Source organism: Protopterus annectens, chromosome 1.part1 (genome assembly GCF_019279795.1).
Source record: "Protopterus annectens isolate FY-2018-M chromosome 1.part1, PAN1.0, whole genome shotgun sequence".
NCBI lineage: Eukaryota > Metazoa > Chordata > Ceratodontiformes > Protopteridae > Protopterus > Protopterus annectens.
The window spans coordinates 371,861,305-371,885,189 of NC_056726.1; the positions used below are offsets into that span (position 1 = coordinate 371,861,305).

At 39.8% G+C, this 23,885-nt stretch overlaps 1 protein-coding gene and 1 long non-coding RNA gene across 2 annotated transcripts in view; one reads left to right on the forward strand and one right to left on the reverse strand.

Annotated features, from left to right (window-relative positions):
- Nucleotides 1-11,670, reverse strand: part of MYH9 (myosin heavy chain 9) — a 1,134,272-nt gene extending 1,122,602 nt beyond the window's left edge. The window contains exon 1 of the mRNA XM_044075327.1: nucleotides 11,526-11,670. The gene's annotated coding sequence lies outside the window, so the exon portion shown is untranslated. The remainder of the gene's footprint in view (nucleotides 1-11,525) is intronic.
- A 126-nt stretch (nucleotides 11,671-11,796) lies between these two features.
- LOC122805173 overlaps nucleotides 11,797-23,885 on the forward strand; it is a 163,577-nt gene continuing 151,488 nt past the window's right edge. Inside the window, exon 1 of the long non-coding RNA XR_006365351.1 lies at nucleotides 11,797-12,056. This is a non-coding gene — a long non-coding RNA (uncharacterized LOC122805173). The remainder of the gene's footprint in view (nucleotides 12,057-23,885) is intronic.

The window sequence follows — 23,885 nt, forward strand, 5'->3', positions numbered from 1 at the left end:
TGTCAGATACATTCCGAATGGGGCATTGTACTCAATCATTGGTCTGATGAGTGATGAGTACAGGGGGACGATGACTTCCCTTGATCTAGATGTGAATCCCTTCATGATCAGGTGGGCAATGTAGAAGGTCTTCCTAACTACTTTGGCAACGCGAGTGTCAAATGAAAGGTTACTGTCAACCTGGGTCCCCCAGATCCCTGATAACTTCTTCTGTGCTAAGTGGGTTGCCGCCGCTAAGTGGGTTGCCGCCTATGTGGTAGCTAGGGGTAACCTTGTTTTTCCCGAAGGGTATAACTATGCATTTTTTGGCGTTTAACTTTAGGCCATGGCTCTGGCACCAGTTATCCGTTTCTATAAGACCCTTCTGAAGGATATGTGTCAGATGTGTTCTCAACTATGGCGCCCAGCTTGCAGTCATCTGCAAATTTTGTCAGCCATAATCCTCCTGTGTTTGCTTGTACTTCTGAAAAGTAGATGCCGAACAGGAGGGGGCCCAGGACTGAGCCCTGTGGGACACCACTTGTGACAGGCTTCGAGTCTGACATGGCGCCAGCAACTCTGACCCTGTGGGTTCGGTCACTTAGCCAGTTTGCAACCCATCTTGACGTATGGGTTTATATTTAAGCTGATGAGTTTTTCAATGATACCTGAGTGGGGTATTGTGTCGAATGCCTTTGCCAGGTTGAGGTAGGTTGTGTGGACTGCCTTTCCCTCATCAATGGCCTTGGTGACCGTTTTTGAAAAAGTCAACCAAGTTTAAAAGGCATGATCTGCCTTTGACAAAGCCGAACTGGGTCGGATCCAAAGTCTGCAAGGCTCCTATGTCTTTATGAGTTCCATTATAATCCTCTCCATAGCTTTGCAGATCAAGCTTGTCAAGCAGATGGGACGGTAATTTCCCGGGTCGGTGGAGGCACTGCCTTTGTGAAGTGGGACCACAGTTGCCGTACGCCACTCCTTAGGCACGTATCCTGAGGCGAGGCTAAGATTAAACAGCTGCCCTAACTGCGGGTTTAATTCCTCATTGAGTTCGTGGAGCACACATCCGGGGACACCATCTGGTCCCATGGATGCAGTGTTTTTTGCCTTGGAGAGAGCAGTTCTCACCTGAGCGTTAGAGATGTTTGGGGGGCTATAATTATCTGGTGTAGATATCTCACCTTTTGGGGGGGTGGGTTTGCACTGAACCTGTCAGCCAGTATGTTGGCAATGTCTGTAGGTTCAGTAATTTTTACATCATTTTGAACTAATTCTGAGCATATCTGGGAGTTTCCTCCCAGGTTTCTAACATAGCTAAAGAAGGCCTTATGATTGTCCTATGAGTCCTTAGCGACTTTTCTCTCAAAATTTGTCTTGATGATTTTATGAGAGATCTTAGTTTTTTTACTTAGTGATCAAGGGTGTTTTCCCTTTTAAGGATTTTGCTCCATCTTGTAGTAGCTTCCTCCTTTTGTTGTAGAGCTTGTTTATGGCTGGGGTCCACCAGACTGGACGCTTGCCTTTGGTACAAAGAGTCTTTGTTTTGTTTGGGATTGCCTGATCCATGCAGTCCTGTAGGTGCTGGTAGAAGGCATTTGTAAGGGATTCAGCAACTTGAGTAATGGTTTCCGCAGTCTCGGGGGCCTTAAGAGAGACCACACTAGTTTTTAGAAGTGTGAAGTCAGCTTTTGAGAAATTCTTCACTGTGGTCTTTTTTTATCTCAGGTGGGGGCGGGATGTGGACTTCCAGTGAGATTAGTTTATGGTCTGATCTCAGCAGTGAGGGGTATACTTCAGGTGTTGAACATTGTGACCCCATGTTCATGATGATGAGATCTAGTATGTTATCTCCTCTTGTGGGGATGGTGACTAGTTGTTCCATGGCATTTGAGTTTATGAACTCTAGGAACCTTTGGGCTAGAGAGTGTTGGGGCTTGAGTAGTGATCCCAGTCTATATTCGGGTAGTTGAAATCACCTAGTATGATGGTGTTTGGAGATAGCTTTCCTGAAAACACTGGAGGGGATAAATGTATGTGAGGTTCCCGAGATTGAGAGGGTGGCCTGTAACATGCTACAAATTGCAGAGCAGTCTTGCCTATGGTTAATTGCACCTGGACGGTCTCCGATGCATCGTGCGTTGCCACCAACCTTGAGGTGTGGGTGTCCTTGATGAATATAGACACCCCCTCCTTTCTTGGTGTTGTCCGGATTTTGGGGCCAGAACGCATGATATGAGGTAAAGCCTGATAGTGCCGGGGTGCTTTCGGGAGCCTTGAACCAGGTTTCAGTCACAGCACAGACATCGATGTTCTCCATACTGAGAAGGGCCTCGAGTGTGTGCATCTTGAGGTTGAGACTTCTGGCATTGAGCAGCATTACCCTTTTGTGTTCTAGGGTGGTAGGTTTAGAATTTGAGCCTTGCCTAAAAAAGGCACTATGGGGGTGGCAAGAGCCTTTGCCAATATCCAGAAGCCCAGGGGTGACAGGTGCAAGCCGCCCCTTGCGCAGCGTGGCTTGTCCAGCATGTCATCCCAGGCAGACAGACATTGGATCCCCTTTGAATGACACCAGAGTTTAAGCCAATTAAAGCTGATCATCTTGTCTCTGTATTGTGGCATCATTCTTGGTGAAGGTAGGATACTGCTCAAGGTCAGGGTCATACCTGCCTGGGCTACATAATCAGAGAGCTCCTCTATGTCCCTTTTCATGTAGTCCAAGGAGGTACGTCTCAGGTCGTTCACACCAGCGTGGACAATGACAGAGTCGTACTTGTACCTGCTGTTGAGAGACCTGAGTGCTTGCGTTGTGGCGGATTCTAGCGCCCGACAGGCAGCTTACTGTGACCTTTTCCTTGTTCAATCTGGTGAGCGGGACGTCAGTGTGTGACTATGGAGTCACCAATGATGAGTGTCTGGCATTGTGTTTGGCCCACTGACTATGTGGTCTATGTGTTGCATGTGTTGTGTCCTGAGGTGGCAGTTGTTTGGGTGTCTGCTTTGGTGGCCTCTGCTGTTTTGGCTAGATTTTTGATCAGAGCCTCCGAGTATGTCTGTGTATTTACGTGTATGATTTGAAGTTGTGATAGTACTATGTGAGACTGGGTGTGCCTCCTGTCTGGTCTTACCAGTCCTATGTTGAGAGAGCTCAGCCTCCAGTTTGGCTATATAGTTGCATCTCTCGCATGTATTTGTGTTTTGTGGGAGGAGAGGGTTGTCCATGTACATGAGACAATTGTAACATTGCCTCAATATTCCCAGATTCACTAGCTGAGCAGGAGAGGACACTAGCAACTGATCCCTCGACATGCTAGAAGGAATAGACAAGGACTTTAAAAGACTCCGGGGGATGTGGGTGATCGAAAAGGGTTTTTTGCTGGTGGGGTACTATGTATAATAAAAGTGCTATATCAAGTAAAAAAATACTTGAGGAGCAAAGTGCTAGGCTTACAGATAGAGAATAGTCTACTTAAGAATCGGGTAGAGCTGAGCTTTTTAGATATAGAATATGCTGGTTAGATCAGCAGTACAGTTCAAGGAAGGCTGTTTTAAGGGAAAATTTGAAGAGTGGACTTTAGGTTGCCCGAATAGTTTAACCTTGATTAACCGCAGCTGCTAGTGTGCTCCTGTGGCAACTCCACGCTAAAGCGTGCTTTATAGCAGGGGGCTGGAAAAAACAGGAAATGATCCAAAATGGCCAATGAAATGGTATCTTTAAGAAGCATGCGAGGCTGTACATGCACGTATATAACCCACACATGCACAGCCTTAGTGCCATTTTGTAGAAGCAGCTAGGGAGTAAGCATGCAAGATCACAGTCATCAACTGTATAAAAGTTACTTAAGTTAGAGTCAATACTCAACAGTAGTAATGTTTGTATGCAATAAAGCTGATTGAACTAAAACGCACAAAGACTGGTGTCCCAACACGAAAAAACGACAAGCTGCTTCCAGGGATGTTGTCAGAACCAGTCAATGCAGCACTTTTAGCTTTTGATAGCACTTTTGGGGCTTGGCCTTGCAGGATAGTTGGAAGCGAGCTTGCCTTGAAATACCTACTAATACCATTCGTGCAAGCACGACTTCCACAGCTTAAGCTTCTGTAGTCAGTGGTACTAACCAATATCTACAGTTAAGATAGTAATACTGCAACTACACAGTTATCTTGCATATATTACTACACACACACCTAACCAAGTTACACAAGTCTGTGGAAGTGTACACGAGGTGGCAGCAAACTCTGCATTTTTTGGCAGTACTCCAAACAGAGGAAACACTCCCTTGGCTGTACAGTAGAATGGCGGCTATGTTGTGTGCACCACCCCCAAGGTGGCCACTGCAAACTTTTGGTACAAACGTTTGATTGCAAGAGATAAAAACAAATAGTTCAGTAAATTTTGTTAACCAAGTTGCAGCATGGGAATTAAAACTACAGCCAATAAGAACTGGGTATTTCAATGTCAAGTTTTCTGAAAAGATCAGTAAAGTTAAATTGTTTTTGGGTTCGTGTTAAGATTTTATTTATTCACTGATCAAGAAACTTATGGTAACATCATAGCATCTTATTCTCCAGTTAATTCATCAGGTTTGTTTCACTCGCCAAATGATGGCAGACAAGAGAATTATTGTGCATATCATCATCCAAAAGAAAGGCTCTATTCCACTTAAAGTTTATGACTTACAAGAGCGGGAGATAAAAAGATCTAATTATGCCACTTTTGAGCACACCAACAGGTGCAATTACGCCCCGCTCTGCATATTGAAGTTGTTAAAAAATTATCCAAGCACATCACAACTGAATGAAAACTTGACATGGGTAGGTAGCCTTTTGGTTACAAAATATATGTCTGCATTTAGACGGGAACCTGATTACACTAAAACAGCCTGTGCATGCCAACATCCATACCTACATTCACTTAAAGGCAATACAGTCCACAGGAGGACATCTGGAATTTTAAAGTTGTACACCAATGGAGAACATCTTTTCCAATGTCAGGATAGCACTGTACACAGATAATCTCTACAGAAAAGCAAATGGATATTCATCCCAAATGGAATGTTACTACAAAGTCCAGTATATATATAAAAAAAAAAAAACAACTTTATGCAACATTCCAGTAGGTATGTGAAATCAATATTAGACCAAAGAATCCTACAAGTTTTTTTTTGTTTTGCTGCTATCAATATCTTTTTTGGTGGGGGTACATCTGTTTCATCACAAGTAGGCATCAGATATAAATGGCCAAATGACTTTAAAAAGCAACCCATTTCTACATTTCAGTAGATACCTTTACCTCAGTAAAACTGAAGTTTTTTTTTTTTTGAATAAGCAGCAGCCATAACCCTATTTCCAAGGGACAAATGCATTACTCAAAGTGTCAAGTAGAGCAGCCGTCCATGGAATCTTTTCAGCCATAAAAATAACACTTCATAAAGCAGAATTATTTCACTAAATACGCCAGTCACTAAATATGCCAGTTTATCAATAACCTGTATGTTGACCATTACCTTTGGAGGAATCAAAAAGGCCAGCACTGGACTGAAGCTACAGAAACAAAAGATAAAACACACAACTGTATACCTGTTGTAATTATAACACACTCACCACAAAGAATTAAACTCCTCTTTTAGAATGTGCTTATATAAACTTTTGCCAGCCTAACCAGTCATAACAAAGCTAAAGTTTGAGGTCAGTAGAAATATTATGAAACAGCACTAAACACTTGAGCTTAAATCCTACCCATCACTCCAACTAAAAATTACATTTGAAATGTGACTGTACAGAACTGCTACAAGAGTCTTAGAGTGACTTGTATATTTTCATTTAGCAGGCAGCAGCAGTACAGAACCAGCAAACAAGACAACTACACTCTGCAAACACTTCAGATACTATTTAAAAACAAGGACAGTCCTTGAACAAGAGCTATAGAATAACAAAATTGTTCCATTTGCAGAATACCATCATAAAAGAAAAAACACTCGCCATTCACTCAGCTTGCAACAAGCATCATGGTAGATTACTAGATCACCAGTGTACATAACCTGTCAGCAGCACAAAGTGAGGACTGCAGCCAATGTTTGGCCAATTTCCCCAAGTTGCAGAGGTAGAAAGTATTCACTTAAGGTGTTCTCTCTGCTATTCGGGTTAGTCACTATGCTAGCAGCCTCTTCAGGCAAGACTCAAGGTGGTATTTAGACTACGCTCCCTGCCAAAAACTAGCGTCTCAATCCAAATGTGAATCAGCACTGAAAGAATGAACAATTCCCCTCAACCATAAACTCCAGCTCCCCTAAATGCTCCAGAATCTTAATCACCAAACAAGAGGTTTAGTATGCAAAGGCCAACCAGCTAGAATAACCGCACTCTATGGGCTGTATCAAAGCAAGTCAAGCTTGGGGAGGCTGAAGCAGCCACTGGCAATAAAACTGGTGAGATTTACAGCCCCCCCCCCCAAAAAAAAGCATGCATTGTTGACTGGCAGAGTTCATGGCATTAGGATTATAAATAGCCAATGCCCAGAAGGTCCAATAACCCAGACCATGAAATGACAACTGAAGAGATCAACGAGTGTAATAGTCATGCAAAACAAAGCAGAGCTTTTTTACAAAGAAATTAATACATCCAATAAACTCTGCATGTATATGGACATGCTGCGATATTATGCAGATTTGCAAAGGCTTTTAAGCCTCACCCCACAATGCAAAAAAAAAAAAAAAAACACACCAACACCACAGCATCTCAGGGTTGACAGTTACTTTGTCTTGATCGTAGTAGTATTCCCACTGCATGTGTGTATGAAATCTGCAGCATTCACTACAAAGCTATTACACCTGACCAGAGATAGAAGATTTTTCTTCTCTCTGTTTTTAAGAGAAGCATTTTAAATTTAATTTGAGCGACTCTAGCAAGGACTGCTTCAAACTTTCCTGTTTTAATCCAACAGCTTCATCAAATTAGTCCAAAACCTTTTTGGACTTTTACTAAAATCTAATTTCAGACAGTGGTGTATTTCACTTCATATAGACTACATTAATGGTATACCAAGCTACAGACTGTAAGGCAGATTCACACCGCTGGTGTGCCTGTACTGGTGCAAGTAAAGTACTGAAGACCACAGGAAATACCATTTTCAACTGATTTCAGCTACATCTAGACTTAAACTTAGCTAGTACACTTTATGAAGATAAACATGATTTTGCTTTGCACCCACACCAAAGTTAGTTAACTTCTGTTACTTTGCATGATTGCAAGTTTAAAAAAATAAATATATATATATATATCTATATATCTATATATCTATAAATAAATACGCCTATAAAGCCTCAAATACTGATGTTAACGTAAATCCACCACATGCATTCAACTGAGGAAATGGCAACTGTGGATATTTTGCCTGCATCTGATGCAAAGGTGTGTGTGTGTGAGAGATTACTGAATTGATACCAATGACATCACTCGAGACAAAAACAAACAGAATTTCTGCCTACAGGATTAAGACAGTATGAAGACCCTCCTAATGCCCAGGTAACGAAGCAAAAAAGTGCACCCATTAAAGCTTGCGGCAGAAAGTTTTAACCCTAAACCTTGTACAATACACAAAAAAGTAGCAGAGCAGAAAGCTTACCAAAATACTTCCTATCTGCTCGGAAGATAGGAAAGAATAGACCAAGCTACAGACCCAAGAGAAAATATCAAAACTCTACAGAAAAACAAAACCGTACTTTGAAAAGTACAGGTACTGCTTACTGCAAGTGCAGTAGCATGTAATCACATGAAAGATCAGCATAGTAAAAAGAAACAGTTCCAGGAGTATGACAAGATCAGCATAGTAAAAAGAAATAGTTCCAGGAGTATGACAATGCTGTTACAGAATTCAAGGCTGGCATTAGATCAAGATGCGACTACTCAGCATACAGCCAGGCAGAAAGTTCAAAAAAACTACCACATTACACACTGTGCAAAGCTGAAACTGGAAAGAGAGACTAATCCGGGTAAAGATACAACAGGATGAACGACATTATACGGTAATGCCCAATTAACACTTTACACAAATATATGTGAACAAATATCTGCAATGATCATGTAAACATTACAACACCATCAAATCTACAAGACAACTCGTGTAAAGGAAAAAAAGAATACCACCTCTGACTGCACTTGCATCTCTACCAGCCTTTCAGCAAAGAGATTTGTTCTTGTAATCCACTGACTTAAGTCACTGGGTACGTCTCAGTGCATGCAGCCGTCTAACCACTGCCTAAACAGCACATGTTGCCATAAAATGTAATTTGCAGACCAGACAGTCCAGCATCATTAATACTTATACAGTTGCACTTCTGCAGTTAGTTACTAAAAATTACTTCTCTCGTGTCCATTCTGCTTCTGTTTTTTGTCGATATTGGTGGAGGCCCCTCTTCCAAAGATATTACACTGACAGGCATGCTCTAATGTTTATTAGCGAATAAGCAAGTAGAGCCTGGTATGCTCACCAAAACATTGACCTACCAACACTTTTATACAACGATAAAGCCAAGACATTACTGAATGAACTGTTAAGTCTCCTCCACAGAAAAGAGATTTGGTTTTAAACAGCCAGTTATGCTGCAAACTCTGCTATTTTATGTGCAACTGCTAAAAAATCTTTTGCACGACAGGCTAGGTGCAATGTCTGAATGCACCTTAGTTAGCCAAGGTGGATTTTCTTAACCTACTGCATTTTTACAAGTTTTGCCCAATAGCCTGCAGATGAATATTAATGTGAAATGAGGATAAAGAAAACGAAAGATGAGACTGCACAAAGACTGTCATGTATGAAATCACGTGTTTAGGACTAAAAGGTTGTCTCGAGGAAATGCTGACATCTGTATAAAGACAAACCTAGAGAAATACAAGTCATATCCAAATAAGAAAACTGGACATATATGGGGAAAATCAAACTGAGAAACCACCATCAAGGATTTCTGGCACAAATTACAAGTTTTTTTTTGCACCATCACCAGCAGCTGATAATGTTAGAGAGCTCCATAAATCAAATCAAAGGCAGATATTTGACTCAATTTGTGAACTTTAGACAGAAGATTCTCATAGCACAGGTACCTGTGAAAATTAGTTGAGAAACCCAATGCTGTTGTGATAAATATAATAGGCCTCGCCTTTGTTTTATTTTTTCCAGATTTTACAGGTGGTGCAAGCTATTTTGCACACAAAACACCCCACCAACTCAACCAAGACTTTGTTAGCGACGAAACCAGTTCCCCGAAGAATGGCAAGATGTGCTACAGTTTCACAGAAAGGTAACCAGACTTCATCTACTATGAAGTTAAAAAAATCTTAAAATGCTAAGCACCAACATGTAAAAAAACAGCAGACACGTACAAGCACCTAAATTAAAAAAAACTTTCTTTGGGCTCAAGAAACAAATTTTTTTAATCTACAGCCAACATAAGTGGCAAGAGAAACCTGAATCTGCCCCATCACCACCCACACACTTTAATTCAGTTCAGCTTAGACAAGTAGAGCATGTCAGTTCAGCTTGGACTACAAGCATGACAACTGTCCAACTATGAAGAAAAAACATTAATGTTAACACTAAAAATAATTTAAGTGGCGACTTTAAAAAAAAAACTGGCCACCCTGAAGTCAAGACATGAAATAGGAAGGTACTGACACCAACCAACATTAACCCGTCCCGAACTCCATGTTAAGGGATGTTGCAAGCCCATCACAGCTCTCCAACCTTCTATCTTGGAAATGAACCTTACTTCTCGCAATGTGGATCAAGTAGGCAAAAAGGGGAACATTTCTAAAAGGAAAGCTTGCAACATGGTTAAAAGTTGTATATACCCAACAAAAATATTTTGGTACAGAGGACAGGATTCTGTATCATTTTAGCATATTAAAAATCGAATAATAAGTATGAGTCACTTTAAATGGGATACAGCACAGAACTTGTAATGTGAGTAACGTTTACCATGACATACAGTTGATATGTACAAAGCCCACCAGGTATCTTTGTGCAAATGTGCACATAATACCACTAACTGGATTAAGTGGATTTGCTCACTCCCAAGCGGAAAAGAGTATAACAGGAAGACTATCGTTAGCACGTCCTAAATTTAACCCCGTTACATTAACGAAGAAAAACATAACCGTTCTATAATAAGGTCAGTATCTCTCACCACTTAGAGAGCCAGTAGGTAGGGCTTCCGTTTCATTAACTGTTGAACAAACTAACAAAAAATAAAATGAGTTAAAGTGAGTGCTCGTGTCATACATGAACATGCACGTTTTTGTACGTCTCTGGTATTCCTAAACTGGGTGGGGCTGCCATGTAACAACCACGGAGCAAGGAGGGTGGTACAGCACTTTTAACGTCGCCGTGTACATGTAATACTAAACAGATTAACCATCTCGTCTCCGTCATTTAATACCAGCCCGTCTCGCTTCACTGTAGGCTGGGTGGGGCACACACGCCTGCCTCAGTAAAGACAGATCAAGCAACTTAAGGAGAAACACTGCACACCAAAAGCACACACTAAGAGACTTCAACACAAACTACAACACCCTAATCCCCACCACTCATTAAAACCAAATGACAGCTTAAACGTGAATGGAGTCTATCGTGCTTTAAGATATGTATATTGATTTAAATCTGCTGTTGTAGGTCTTAATCACACCTTAAATACCCCCCACCCCATTACCAGCCCCAGTCACCCGTCTTCTACAGTAGCCCGCGTCTCCCCCAGCGTGGGAGCCGCCACTGGTGGGAACCATACACGCGAAGTGCGAAGACAGACCACATGTGGCTTCTAAGCAAGCATTTTTTTATTATTACAAATGAATGAGGAAGTACAATAAAAGTCAGCTCTTGAGGGCGGAAGCCAAATATGTTTCACCATTTCTGTTGAGTAATTCCGCTTACACAAAAAGCTCTCTGTCGCCACCACTTAATAAACTTCAAATAACAAAAGGTGGCCCTACGGCTGCTGCACCCATTGCAGATTAAACCTTAATGCGCTCGGGGAGATTCGACAAGAGATCACTGGTCTTGTGGCAAGAGATACCACGTACCTTTGCTGCACGATATGAAACGCTTAACTACATGTAAAGTGCTAATGAAGCGTTTTCTTAGCTCATATTTTCTGGTCACAGGTTTAACGCTTACGTATTTGATACACGTAAAACAAGAACAGTTGAATTTGGAATAACTGTCAGCAGTTTAAAGCAGTCCAGCATTAAGAAAAAGTACAATACTATTCCTCCCAAACCCCTCCTAAATTTCAACCCAGCACCCGATACAAGCTAAAGCACCAGGCGAGGCACTTCCTGTACCACTGCAAACTTTACATAAAACGGCAACCTAGTTACCAATGTCGGGGATGTCAAAAAGCAGATAGTTAAAAATGTGCTATTTCCCTTCTAACCCCACAAATATGATATCCACAGTAGCTGGTACAATGACACGCTAACACACACACACACCCTTTTATCCCGGCTGCTTACAAATGGCACCACTACTAAAAGCCTCTTGACTTAAGAAACAAGGTTACCTGAGCTGGAAAAGAATAAGGCACTCTCCGGCTTGCTTTTGTACAGAAATAAATCCCCGAGTCCGTGACAACTGCTATTTCAAATATAGGAACACAAAAAATACAAAATCATGCACGGGTCCTTTGCTCCACAGCCCGGAAGAGTAACCAAATCCCACTCACAAACTCTCTCCGCGTAATTGACCGGCACACTGTGGTTTGAACTAAGTGGGAGGAGCCACTAAGCAGCTTTCCCTCCCATTCATTATAAAAACCAATCATGATAAGTGTCTTGCTCGCCTGCATTCTTTTTTTTCTGTCTCTGTTCCACTAACTCCATTTAACCAGCAGGGGGAGGGGGATGATTAAGAATTTGATTTCGCTCCCGTCGGTCGTCCTGTGCACACCTGGAGGGTGTGTCTCGAGGAATGGGGTACTATCAACGGTAGCGTTTCACATTCTTTTCGTTGTTTGATCACTAGTAGGGAATGGTGCTGGCCGTTGGATAAAGTACTAAACCTTTCCCTTTTCTTCCCCAAAGGCAAGAAAAAGGTGGACGGTATTTTTATATCATTCTTTATTGGGTACCTTCCATTTTTTACCTTTATTTTTGTTTTATAGTTGTACATTGAAAACAACGTGTATGCATATTTATATTTTGATTGCGTATAATGTGCACTCTTTTCCGCCGTAAGGAATTTGAGTAGACTCCAGATTTCGTTATCTCAATTGTATTTTGTTACTTGTTCGTTTCATACAAAACATCCCTCTCTTTTTACATAACCTTCTGTATCCTATCATGATTGGCATTTGCGCAAAATAGATCGGTTTCAAAAGACGTAGCTGTCTGCTCGCACACACGTAATTTTGAGTTTCAGACTTCACATCCTTCAGAACAATGCACGCTAACACAAATCATGTTATAGAAGATAGAAACTTTCAAAGTTTATAAGAGCAATATTTAATGTGTCCCTATTTTGGACCTTTGTTCCCCATTATGTTAGGCTTTGTCCAGATTTTTTGCGCTAAGAGGTTGAAAGGTAGGGGAGTAGTCCATTCAAGACGCGTGTTTTGAGAAGGAAAACTAAACTGTACATGAATCACAAAAACACGGAAATAAAAAACAAACTGTGCATGAATCACGGAAACACGTTTGTGGAACCAGCATAGGTTTACTACTCGAGCTTTCCGGTTTACAGGAGTCCATTATGGGCGTTATTGAGTTTCTGATCGAAGATATTGAGAATGATGGTTTGAATAAAAATCCAGAACTCTCACTACTGTCAACTAAGTAGCCACCAAATCTTCCAAAAATAAAAATTGTGAGGGAAAAGTTACATAGGAATGACATGGCAAACGCACTGAACTAGGGTGAATGACCATCTGAGATATAGCTAGGAGGGGGTAAAGAGAGCGGCAGTCCCAGTACAAAGTGTTGGGGGGAGCAGATGGCAGTCAGTATTTTGCAAGTGTTATGTGGGACATGTACTGTAGTAGCGACTGCACAGCTCTCACCTGTCTATATTTATGCCTTATATTTATTTCCTTTTCCTGATAAAGTTTTGTTTTTCTGGCAAATCACTAATTATTGAGAATTGAATTCAGAAAATATTGACAGGAATTTGAGTTTCACCCCCATCAGAAAATTCATGCTAATGCAAAACCTTTTATTCTATCAATTTTTTAAGTTTGTATGAGTAATATATATTTTTTTAAATGTCCTTATTTATAGTCTAGACCTTTGCCCCCCCCCCCCCATTTCATATGACTTATTCCATCCAGGTTTCTTGCTCTAAGAGGTTGAGAGGTATGGTGGTTTGTAATTTGCTATAGTTTAAAAGGAAAGGGGAGCTTTTTTTGTCTATTTGCTATTTAAATTAAAGTTCAAGACGTATGCCAGATTATTTGTAGCTCAATGATGTATTCAGCTACTGCATCAAGCAGCAGAATTCCTATTGGCACCTCTGGCCCATAGATGCAAGGTTACATGAAAAATAAATGACGGATTAACCAATGAAATGACATTTTTCTCATTCTGAACTTTTCTCTATGGCTCAATGTGTTAATGCAGTAAAATGTAACATCGGAGATAATCCAGAGTTTGAGTACGGATTACAGATACTTTGAAGTGGTGGTGTAGTGGTAATGACTGTAAAATACTGTGAGCAGTTCTGCAGACTTGGGTTCAAAGCACTTGTTTGAATGTATGGCGCATACTGTCGAGTATGTGTGGCAGACAACTCCAATTATGGGCGTTAGCATAATGGTTAAGGCATACCTTTCAGCTTCTTGGTGCAAGAAATCTGAACAGTAGTATTTGTCTCGTTAGTATACCTGGAAACTTCATTACTAGTTTTCCAAATGTTCTCACACCTTTATTGATTACATTATTTTACATACACATTGGAAGAGTACCTAACACCTGAAAGTTGTCTCATGTTGTCCCAGTAAATGGTGATGGTATATATGTTTTGGTGCCTTAACTATAGACAGATAACGTTTAACATTGCTGCTTAGTAAATCATTTGAAAATGCCTAATTATGATACTAAGGATAGCGAACAAGCTGGAAAATAGTGTAGAGGTCAATCAACATAGTTTCAGAAAGGGTAGATAAATCTTTACTAGTCTAGTTTAATTTTATGATCCAGCAAGTAAGGCTTCCTAATGAGGGTATTAGAATCTATATTGTGTTTGTTGCTTGTCTAAGGCATTTGATAGTATTCTACACTGTGCATTAGCTGAATGTATCATTAAGCTACAAATAAATAATATGATGGAATAGCTCAAACAGTAGTTAATGGAAGGATCACAACATGTTAAAAGTACAAGAACAATTTTCTAACCTGTTTCCTTTTGTATCGGGGGTTCCCCAGGGATGAGGTTTGGGTCTAATATTATTTTACTTTGTTTTTTTTCCTACCTTTCCAACAAATTTAAAACATGTGCAGCTCTGCCGCCAAAATATAAAATATACAAAATATGAACATTTCATATATGTGCTAGTAATTAATACAGCTCTGTACACAAACACATCGTCATAAAAAGCCAAGATTATTAATACAATTGAGATACCATATATTAATTTCTGACTTAACACATTCATTGTTAATTTAGTGTTGTAGGTCACTACACAACGCAATGTGATATGATCACTGGTGTGTGTTTTTTTTTTTTTATATTAAAAATTTATATTATATTTCTGTATAGGCATATGAACATAGAACTGACCATTGATGCAGTTGACGATAAGAAGAAACCTTTTAAGGTGTGATGTTAGGATACAAAGTCTGAGCTTGGGGCATACAAGGGTTAAAACATTGTACTTTTATAAGGGACAGTAATTGTTTAAAAATCAGAGGTATAAGAAGAGAACATCTGAAAAGAAGTACTGTTGTGATTTGCTTGCTAACTGCATAAACAAATAGCTGATCCAAATGGACCCATTTAAACCACTACCCAAGCCATAGGCCAAAGAAAATTGTAGCAATATGGAGCCTTGTCAACATTTTCTAAATAAGCTGTCCAAGTGGAAGTAAGCTAAGCCATATAGACCAGAAATTCTTGTCTCTAGCAGCAGTGTCCGGTTCATTTATGACATTCCCTAGGAGCTCACAGTCAAGCTAAGAGGTATAATCTTTCCATGCCCTGGGGCCTCCTCCCAGTGGGCTGTGCCTGTACACTTCCAGTGGACGGTAACCAGGGGTATTTTGAGAGGGTATGTGTACCACATCAACTGATTCCTCTTCATATCAAAGACCAGTGGCTGTATTCTGAAGTCCTTCTGGACTGCCATTTTCCTCACTTTGTCATAATAAAGTCCAGCTACCCTGCAAATAAATGTCATTTTTGCCACTTGCGTCTGTGATCTCATCCTTTTAGTCATAATCCAAAGTTTGTGACCATAGGTGAGGACTGGTAAATAGACTGTCAGACTGAGAACTTTGTCATATATGATTCAGGTCTTGCTTCACCACCACAGTCCTATACAATTTCTACAGTACTGCCACTGCTGACACAGCCCACTGGTCAATCTTTTCATCCTTTACTTGTGACCAAGACCCCAGGATACTTAAACTTCTCCATCTGTGGTAAGTGCCTCTACCTTCATCTGAAAAGTGCAGCTCACTCTTTTCCAGGAGAGAACCACACTCTCTGATTTAGAAATACCAGTTTTCATCCACTCTCTTCACATTTAACAATAAATTACTCTGGTGTATTATGGAGATCACACTCACTTGAAAATAAGAGGAAAGCATCATCTTAAAAAAAAAAAAAAAAAAAAAGAATATATATATATATATATATATATATATGTATGCATCCCTCATGACCCCAAACTGGATATTCACCAGACCTTAGTTGCACTTTGATATCCTCTCCCATGTAAACCGCAACATAGAGATAAAGACATACGGGTTGTGAAATCCTAGGCCCATGTTGAGTTAATATAATTTTATGGGTCTATATTATCGGAACGAAAACTTCAAACTCCAAATACCATATGGTCGAAGTTTGAAGTTCTGCAATCCAAAAAAAAACCGAAACAGGCAAACTATCATAAATAGTTTTATGCAGGGGGGAAGCCCCCCTGCACCCTACACCCCCTGCTACTTAAAAATACCAATTCCGAGATTGCAATACAGTGTAGAAATGGAAGATTTCAGTTTCCTGCATTGCAGCACGATGTCGGAGTTGGTATATTTAAAGAGCTGGGGGGTGCCAGGGGGCCTGCCCCCCTGCTTACACCCTTTTGTTTGTTTTGTTTTTTTCTTTTTACAATAATTTTATAACAATTCGAAGTTTTAAGACTTCGATCACTAAAGGTCGATCTTTAGTGATTCAATGTTTTAAAACTTCGTGATCTACTATAGACCCTAATTTTATACCGATACTGTAGATGCAGTTCTTAGTCTGTGAATACAGGAAGCAAAGAACATGCTGTATTGGCCCTGGAACCTCTTTTGTACTGGTACTTCCCACAAGGCATTCTAGGGTGCATAATATGCCTTCTCCAAGTCGCAAAACACATGTAGACAGTTTCAGCAAACTCCCACAACTCCTCCAGTATATGTGCAAGGATAACGAGTTAATCCCATGTTCCACAAACATGATATAACCTACATTGCTCCTCCTAAATCAGAGGTTGACTAATGGATAGGTTCTCCTTTCCAGCACCATGGTTGGTGCTTTCCTAGGAATCCAGAGGAGTGTAATCTGTCTCTTACTGGAACATTCTTTCCTATGCCCTTGTTCTGAAAATGGAGAGCAGTACCCCAGTATAGCATTTACTGGTATTGTCTCAGCCTTTCAGGCAGCATTGTAATGGCATATTAGCCATGACACTCCAACAGTGTCCAGTATCTTCAGCTTTTCTGGTGGATGTCATCCACATCTGCATCATATAGGATCATAGGAAGTTACTAGGCTAATGGCCCTTGGGCTCTTACAAGCCTAGCCAAGTTCTACTTGTATTTCCACAAGAACTGTTTGATTGCCACATTACACAATGGAAAGTCTGTCAGGTGAAATAATTTATCAAGTTGTATAGTAACGTCACTTAGATCACAAATGTATTAAGACAAATGCACTTACATGTTCCCCTGAAAGAAAAGTTAGGCAGCAAGACAAAGTCCAGTGGAATATTTCCAGTCAGTGAAGACATTTTAGCAAGCTAAATACATTATAATCTAGAATAAAAATCCTAACATCAGTCAATAAGGTGAGATTAGCATGCTGTTATAGTCATCCACATTCAGACAGAGACCAAAAAAAGACCCTGCATGTAGCAGCTCACTATAGCTTGTACCTCACATGATCATGCCTCCTAGTACCTTGCAGCTGGGGGGCAGTGACTTCCCCCTTTTCCCAACCTTAGCTATACATCTGCCAAAAACCTTTTGTCAGTGAGGGGCTCTTTATGTTACTCATGAATTATTTTGGGAGAGTGCTTATATTAATTAATTCATTCATTCATGGCTACCTATATTAATATTTTTTGGGGGGCGAGAAAGAGATCTCCAATGTGTCATTGAAAGATTTAGGCTGATAAAATGTAGTTTAATAAACATGCACAGTTACACAGGGCTGGGCATTGCTTGGTGTTTCTCAATTACCAAACAACCTCCAAAATTTGCAGATGTCAGAAAAATAACCAATAAGCAAAAAAAAAAACAGTGCTTAAAATGCCTCTCCAAAATCACTGTATTTATTAAAAGTTTAGCACTTTCATCCTATTGTTATCAGGACTTCATCAGAACAGTCAAAGAAGCAAAGCCAAGGCTTTTCTAAACACTGAAGTGTCATGTGATTGTTCCTATTCCATCATAGCCAATGTTCTTATATAAGAATGACTGGGAATACTGGAGAAGTTGAGGAATGTTTATTTGCCAAGCATGCTGTCTTGTGTTGCTCCTCTTACGTGAGGGAGTCGTAATAAAGGTTCCCTGTGTATTTTGCAAGATTACTATCTGGAAAGCTGTCAGTCCAAAGGCAGTGAAAATGTAAAGTGCAGGATCCCCAATCTGTTTCCAGATAATACAGCACTGAAGAGTGTGGTAGAGAAAAGACCAGCAATGTAAAGATAGAAGTATCCAGTGTTGTCATAAGTCAAGTTCTGGTTATGATGTACCTTGTAATGTCCGTCCGCTTTCGGAGGCATATATCTGCCTTTACCTTTCCAGCAGCTTACACTTTCTACATTTTCTTTTATATGTACACACACCCTGACCTAAGCTTGTGTGTGCGTGTATGCGTGCACCACAGGGTTTTAGATGACCTTCCCTGCAATTGCCAGCAAGCAGTCAAGTCTTTCCTCATTCAGAACTGTTTTCCTCTAAAATGAACAAATACAAATCTCATATTACTGTTACAATATTGTATCTATATCATTTCAGAGTGCAGTTTCATCTGCAGATTTTACAAAGTTTAACTATAACTTACAAATGGTTTACAGTATGAAATAAGATAGAATAAAACTACAGACATTACATAATTTTGCATTCAGCTTCTCTACCATGGCATCACATGCAAGCTGGCCACTGGGTTATTGACAGCTTAACTGCCTAAATCAGGGTACAAAAGTTGCTGTCCAAAGAGAAGTTGAAGGTATATCTATTAGTTATTATCATCCATAGAATATTTTGTGCCACATAATGGTGGCTAACAGGCATAATCTCTTCTACAAGCATGCCATTCTAAGATTTAACCATCTTGTGGAACATATTGTCAGATGTAATTGTTATGTAGTGGAACCACATAGTAATTTTTGAATTAGAGCATAGTATGCCACTTATTTTCATCAAATCATAGGAGGTTACTAGGCTAACAGCTCTATAGTCATTTTAAACCTAGCCATTCATGCCTTGGTTTTACTAAATATCAGTGCCCATGTGCTAGAATGGCTTTGGTATATGCCTGTGTCTCAGGGCATCTACAAATCTCCCCCATCCATAAGGACCACTGGCCATACAAGCCAAGGGTGAATTTGTGATTTCCAATCCAGTGGGGAGCGATGTGTTTCACATGAATGGAGAGTCTGTTCCAGAGAGGGTAATCTCTGACATGCGTACCTGTCCCTCCAACATGTTTTATTTCTCACACACTAGGTTTAGATCCTTAAATCGGGAAATTCTAGGGCTGTTTGTTTTGCAAATGTGTAGTAGATCCATCAGGGCTGGATCGCAGAATGCCTTGTAGGTTAGGCATAGTTCCCCCCTCAGAAGTCTGTAAGAGACCAAGTACAGGGACAGGGCTTTGAGGCAGTCTTCATAGGACATATTATTTACACCATATATTCTTTTAGTGAGGAACCTCTACAGCCACTCCACTTGTTGCCAGTGTCTGGTCAGGTACATGCCGAAGGGTGCATTGACTTGATTATTGGTCTAATGAGGGCTGAGTATAGTGGGACTATGCTCTCCTTAGATCTGGATGCCATGCCCTTACTTATAAGTTGCACCAAGTAGAAGGATTTTTTCACTGCCTCGGACACATGCTAATCAAAATTCAGGTTACTGTCAACCTGAGTCCCCAAGTCCCTTGCCACTGAATCTAGTTTTAGGGGAGTATTATTTCATAATTTGCAGGAGTGATCATCCTCCCAAAGGCCATAATTATGCATTTTTTTGCATTGAGTTTTAGGCCATGGTTCTGGCACCAGTTATTTGTCTCTGTCAGAGTCTTCTAGAGGATATCTACATCTTTGGGAGATTCAGAGATTGCACCCAGCTTGCAAATATCAGCATATTTGGTCAGCCAAAGGCCCACTACATTTGCCTTGACTTCAGAGAAATATATTCCAAACAGGAGAGATCCCAGTACCAAGCCCTGTGTGATACCACTAGTGACAGGCTTGTTGATGGAGGTAGATTCTCCGACTCTAACTTTGTGTGCTATCCATTGGGTGACACAGGAATTTATGCCTAAATTTGTCAGTTTGTCTATAATGCCTCTGTGAGGTATTATGTCAAATGCCGTTGCTAGGTCAAGGTAGGCAGTATGTACCATTTTGCCCACGTCCATGGCTATAGTGACTTTATCAAAGAAGGCCATCAAGTTTAGTAGGCATGACTTGCTCTTGATAAAACCAAACTGGGATGGTTCTAGTGTTTGAAGATTTCCTATGTCTTTGTTTATCAGGTCCACAATAATTCTTTCCATGGCCTTGCATATAAGATTAGTCAAACTTATGGGTCCATAGTTCCCCTGAATCTGTTGATGGTCTCCCTTTGTGTAAAGGGATGACTGTTGCAGTCCTCCATTTCCTAGGGATAAAGTCTGTCTGGAGTCTGTGGTTGAACAAGGATTCTAATGGGCCTGCCGCCTGACAGATCAAATTTCAAGCCATTTAGGGGATATTATCAGGTCCTATTGATGCAGTGCTTTTAGCTCTGGAGAGCAGTAAGACCCTGGTCTTCAGTGATTGTTAGGGTAGAAATGGTTGAGAGTATTTCATGGTGGAACTAGAAGTGATGGGGGGTGAAATTGGAGATAAATTTATTGACTATCTAATTTGCTATACCCCCAGTTTAGTATAGGAAGTAGAGTTTACCATTAGATCAGCACACTGTTGGGTGTTCACTTTAAAGGTATGTGCGACATCCCTGCTGTGGGTCAATAATCAATGAGCCAGAATCCTTGCCACTGACACTGGTGAGAGACGTTCACTTTAAACAGAATTAAATGCACACACTGTTTTCAGATGTAGCTCTCTGTACTAGCACAATTTCCCTTGAGAGCACACAGGGAACACACTAGGTCTGGGGGTTGGGTTTTCCTCTCTCTCTCTCTTTCCAGGTCCCCAGTACAATTCACACTAGCACAGCTGTAGAGTTGAGTCCTCAGCTGAGTGTTCCAAGCCAAGTCCTCCACCACCCTTTCTGTGAAACCAGTGCTCTATGTCCCTACTCCAAGTAGCTGACGCACACACTCTTTGAGATTTGATTTTCACACACGCACACACACACACACACACACACACACACACACACACCTGGGAAAAGTTGGCACAGATTTACAAGGTCTGCTTCCTCAGCCCAGACTATAAGGTAGATTCACTGCCACCAGCCAGCTACTTTAAGGCTGTTACAAGTGTATCCAATTATATTGAGTAAAATTAATACTAATACAAATGGTAGTGTTTGACCAATGCAGCAAGGCTTTTAGAAACGGCCACAGTGTCACCAAATAAATATAAGTACTCTCAAAGGTGAAAATATTCTATAAAGACCAGCCACAATGAAACATTTAAATATATTTAATAATAAAATAACACGAAAATACTAAATATCTATTTCTAATAAACAGCAGAGTTTCAATCACATGAAATGTTAAAAATGACACAGATGGACAGATACACACAGATACAGAAAAACAGTACTTAACTAATCTCAATATATTTTCCTGACCTAAATAATTTCTGTTTCCTACTTACTTAGTAAAGCAAGGCAAGGTGAAGTGGGTGAGTGGCCTTCTTTCTTTATCAGGTTTCAAAAACAGACTGCTCTGAGACTTCTGTCTCATCTAGTATTAAAACATTTCAGTGTTGGATTACAGAATGACATTGCATACATCTGCTCATCTGACTATGGTTCACATACTTCCCGCTTTACTAACAACTGAACCAGAAGCACATGTGTCAATAAAACACACACACTCAGCTTTGATGAGATGTGTTATAGCATCTGGAAGATATAAAACCATTTCAAAACTTTCACCCTTCCAGGTTATCAATTAGTTCACCCCTAAGGGCAATACAGTAGGATTTCTAGTCCTTGTTTTCACAGACATTTCATCTCTGGCTGCAGTCAAAACTGTAAGATAAAATCTTTATGGCCTAAACCAGGTCATTTTAATTTCAGACTCGTTTTTAAAGTTAGCTGGACTGAGATTAACCTCTTCTCTTTTAGTATCCCCTCTTATATTCATTTCAACAGTTACAATACAGTCTGACATACAGGTGTATTTATTTTCTGTCCAGTAGAACCCACTGATAGCACATTTTTAAAACAAGCAGCTGTACAAATACATTTTCAACACAAGTACCTGTACAAATCAGTTTGATATACAAATGACATATACTTATGTACAAAACTCCAGCTACCTCTGCTGGTGCATGTTACACATCCACTGCCCTACTGCTCCTGGCATAGCTGGCAATACCTCACATCATCGCAGTGTACATATCTGAAAAATGGCTTATTGTTCTTCTTAGCCTGGATATATGTGTATATATATGTATATGTATATATATATATATATATATATATATATATATATATATATATATATGTGTGTGTATATGTATATATATATATATATATATATATATGTGTGTGTATATGTATATATATATATATATATGTGTGTGTGTATGATGTATGTATATATATATATATATATGTGTATATATGTATATATATATATATATATATGTATATGTATATAGGCGGTGCATCTCAATTGAATCTAAGCTGCCAACTTAATTCTTTTACTTCAAGTAGTGTATTGATGTCACCAAAGAAGGAATCTATCTTCTGTAATATAAGAAAAGTATAACTTGCAAAATTATCACATAATAAACTATGCCTAGCAAGGGCATTTTTAGAATCATGCCTTCTAATTGCTGCCAAATGTTCTTTTATTCTAGCAGAAAACATTCTAGAGGTTTTGCCAATATAGAATGCAGGACAAGAATTGCACACTGCTGTATAAATAACATTCATAGATTTGCAATCTAAATTACTATAAACCTGGATTCTGAAATTATTGTGTTTAAAGACATAAGCACTGCCCTTGAATATGTATGGACAAGTGACACAAGTGCCACAAGGAAACATACCAACTGTATTGTCTGAAGAAGTGGAAGCATCTAAAATAAAGTGAGAGTCTCTGTTATCAAAAGCTGTTCTAAGAGACTTGGTTCTCTTGTGTAAAAAAACTGGAGTCATTCCTAATTTATTAGACACTTCTTGACTATTTGTCAAAATATCCCAGTTATTGAGAATAATATTCCTAATGGGAACAGCATCCCTACAAATAGGGATAGGAAAAGCAACTGACCAGTCTCGTACAGGGGTCTCAGGAGAGGGAGATACTATACGATACTATACTGATTTTCTGGATACTTGCATTTCTTTAGATTCCTCCAATTTGTTTTGGAAGTCCACTATTCATAGAAAAGACTTTTAGAAACAACTACTTAGATTTCACTAGTATGCATCCTCTGTTCATGAAAGTCAATATGGCAAGAGGTCAATTTATTCGTATTCCCCGTCTTGTTAGTGATGATATTAACTTTGCTACTGAATGCAATATCCTAAAATTGTTGCTGGTGGAAAGAAATTATCCTCCACTTCTACTAGATAGGATCATTACTGAAGTTTCTGAGGCCAGGGCATCTAAATTTCCCCCCATTATTTCCAAGGGCTTTACACCTAGAAGACACACAGAACTTGTAGCTCCTTCCCCGTCTGTTACAAATTCCTTGCTTGGTACTGTTCCTTCAGATCCCAATAATATTCCCTCATCCACTGTAGTATCTCCCTCTCCTGAGACCCCTGTACGAGACTGGTCGGTTGCTTTTCCTATCCCTATTTATAGGGATGCTGTTCCCATTAGGAATATTATTCTCAATAACTGGGATATTTTGACAAATAGTCAAGAGGTGTCTAATAAATTAGGAATGACTCCAGTTTTTTTACACAAGAGAACCAAGTCTCTTAGAACAGCTTTTGATAACAGAGACTCTCACTTTATTTTAGATGCTTCCACTTCTTCAGACAAAATTTTTTTTTCCCCGTTTTGGGTATGTTTTTTCCTTTGTTTTTGGGAAAAAAATTTTTTGGGGGTCACTTTGTTTTTTCCAAATTAACAAAAAAAA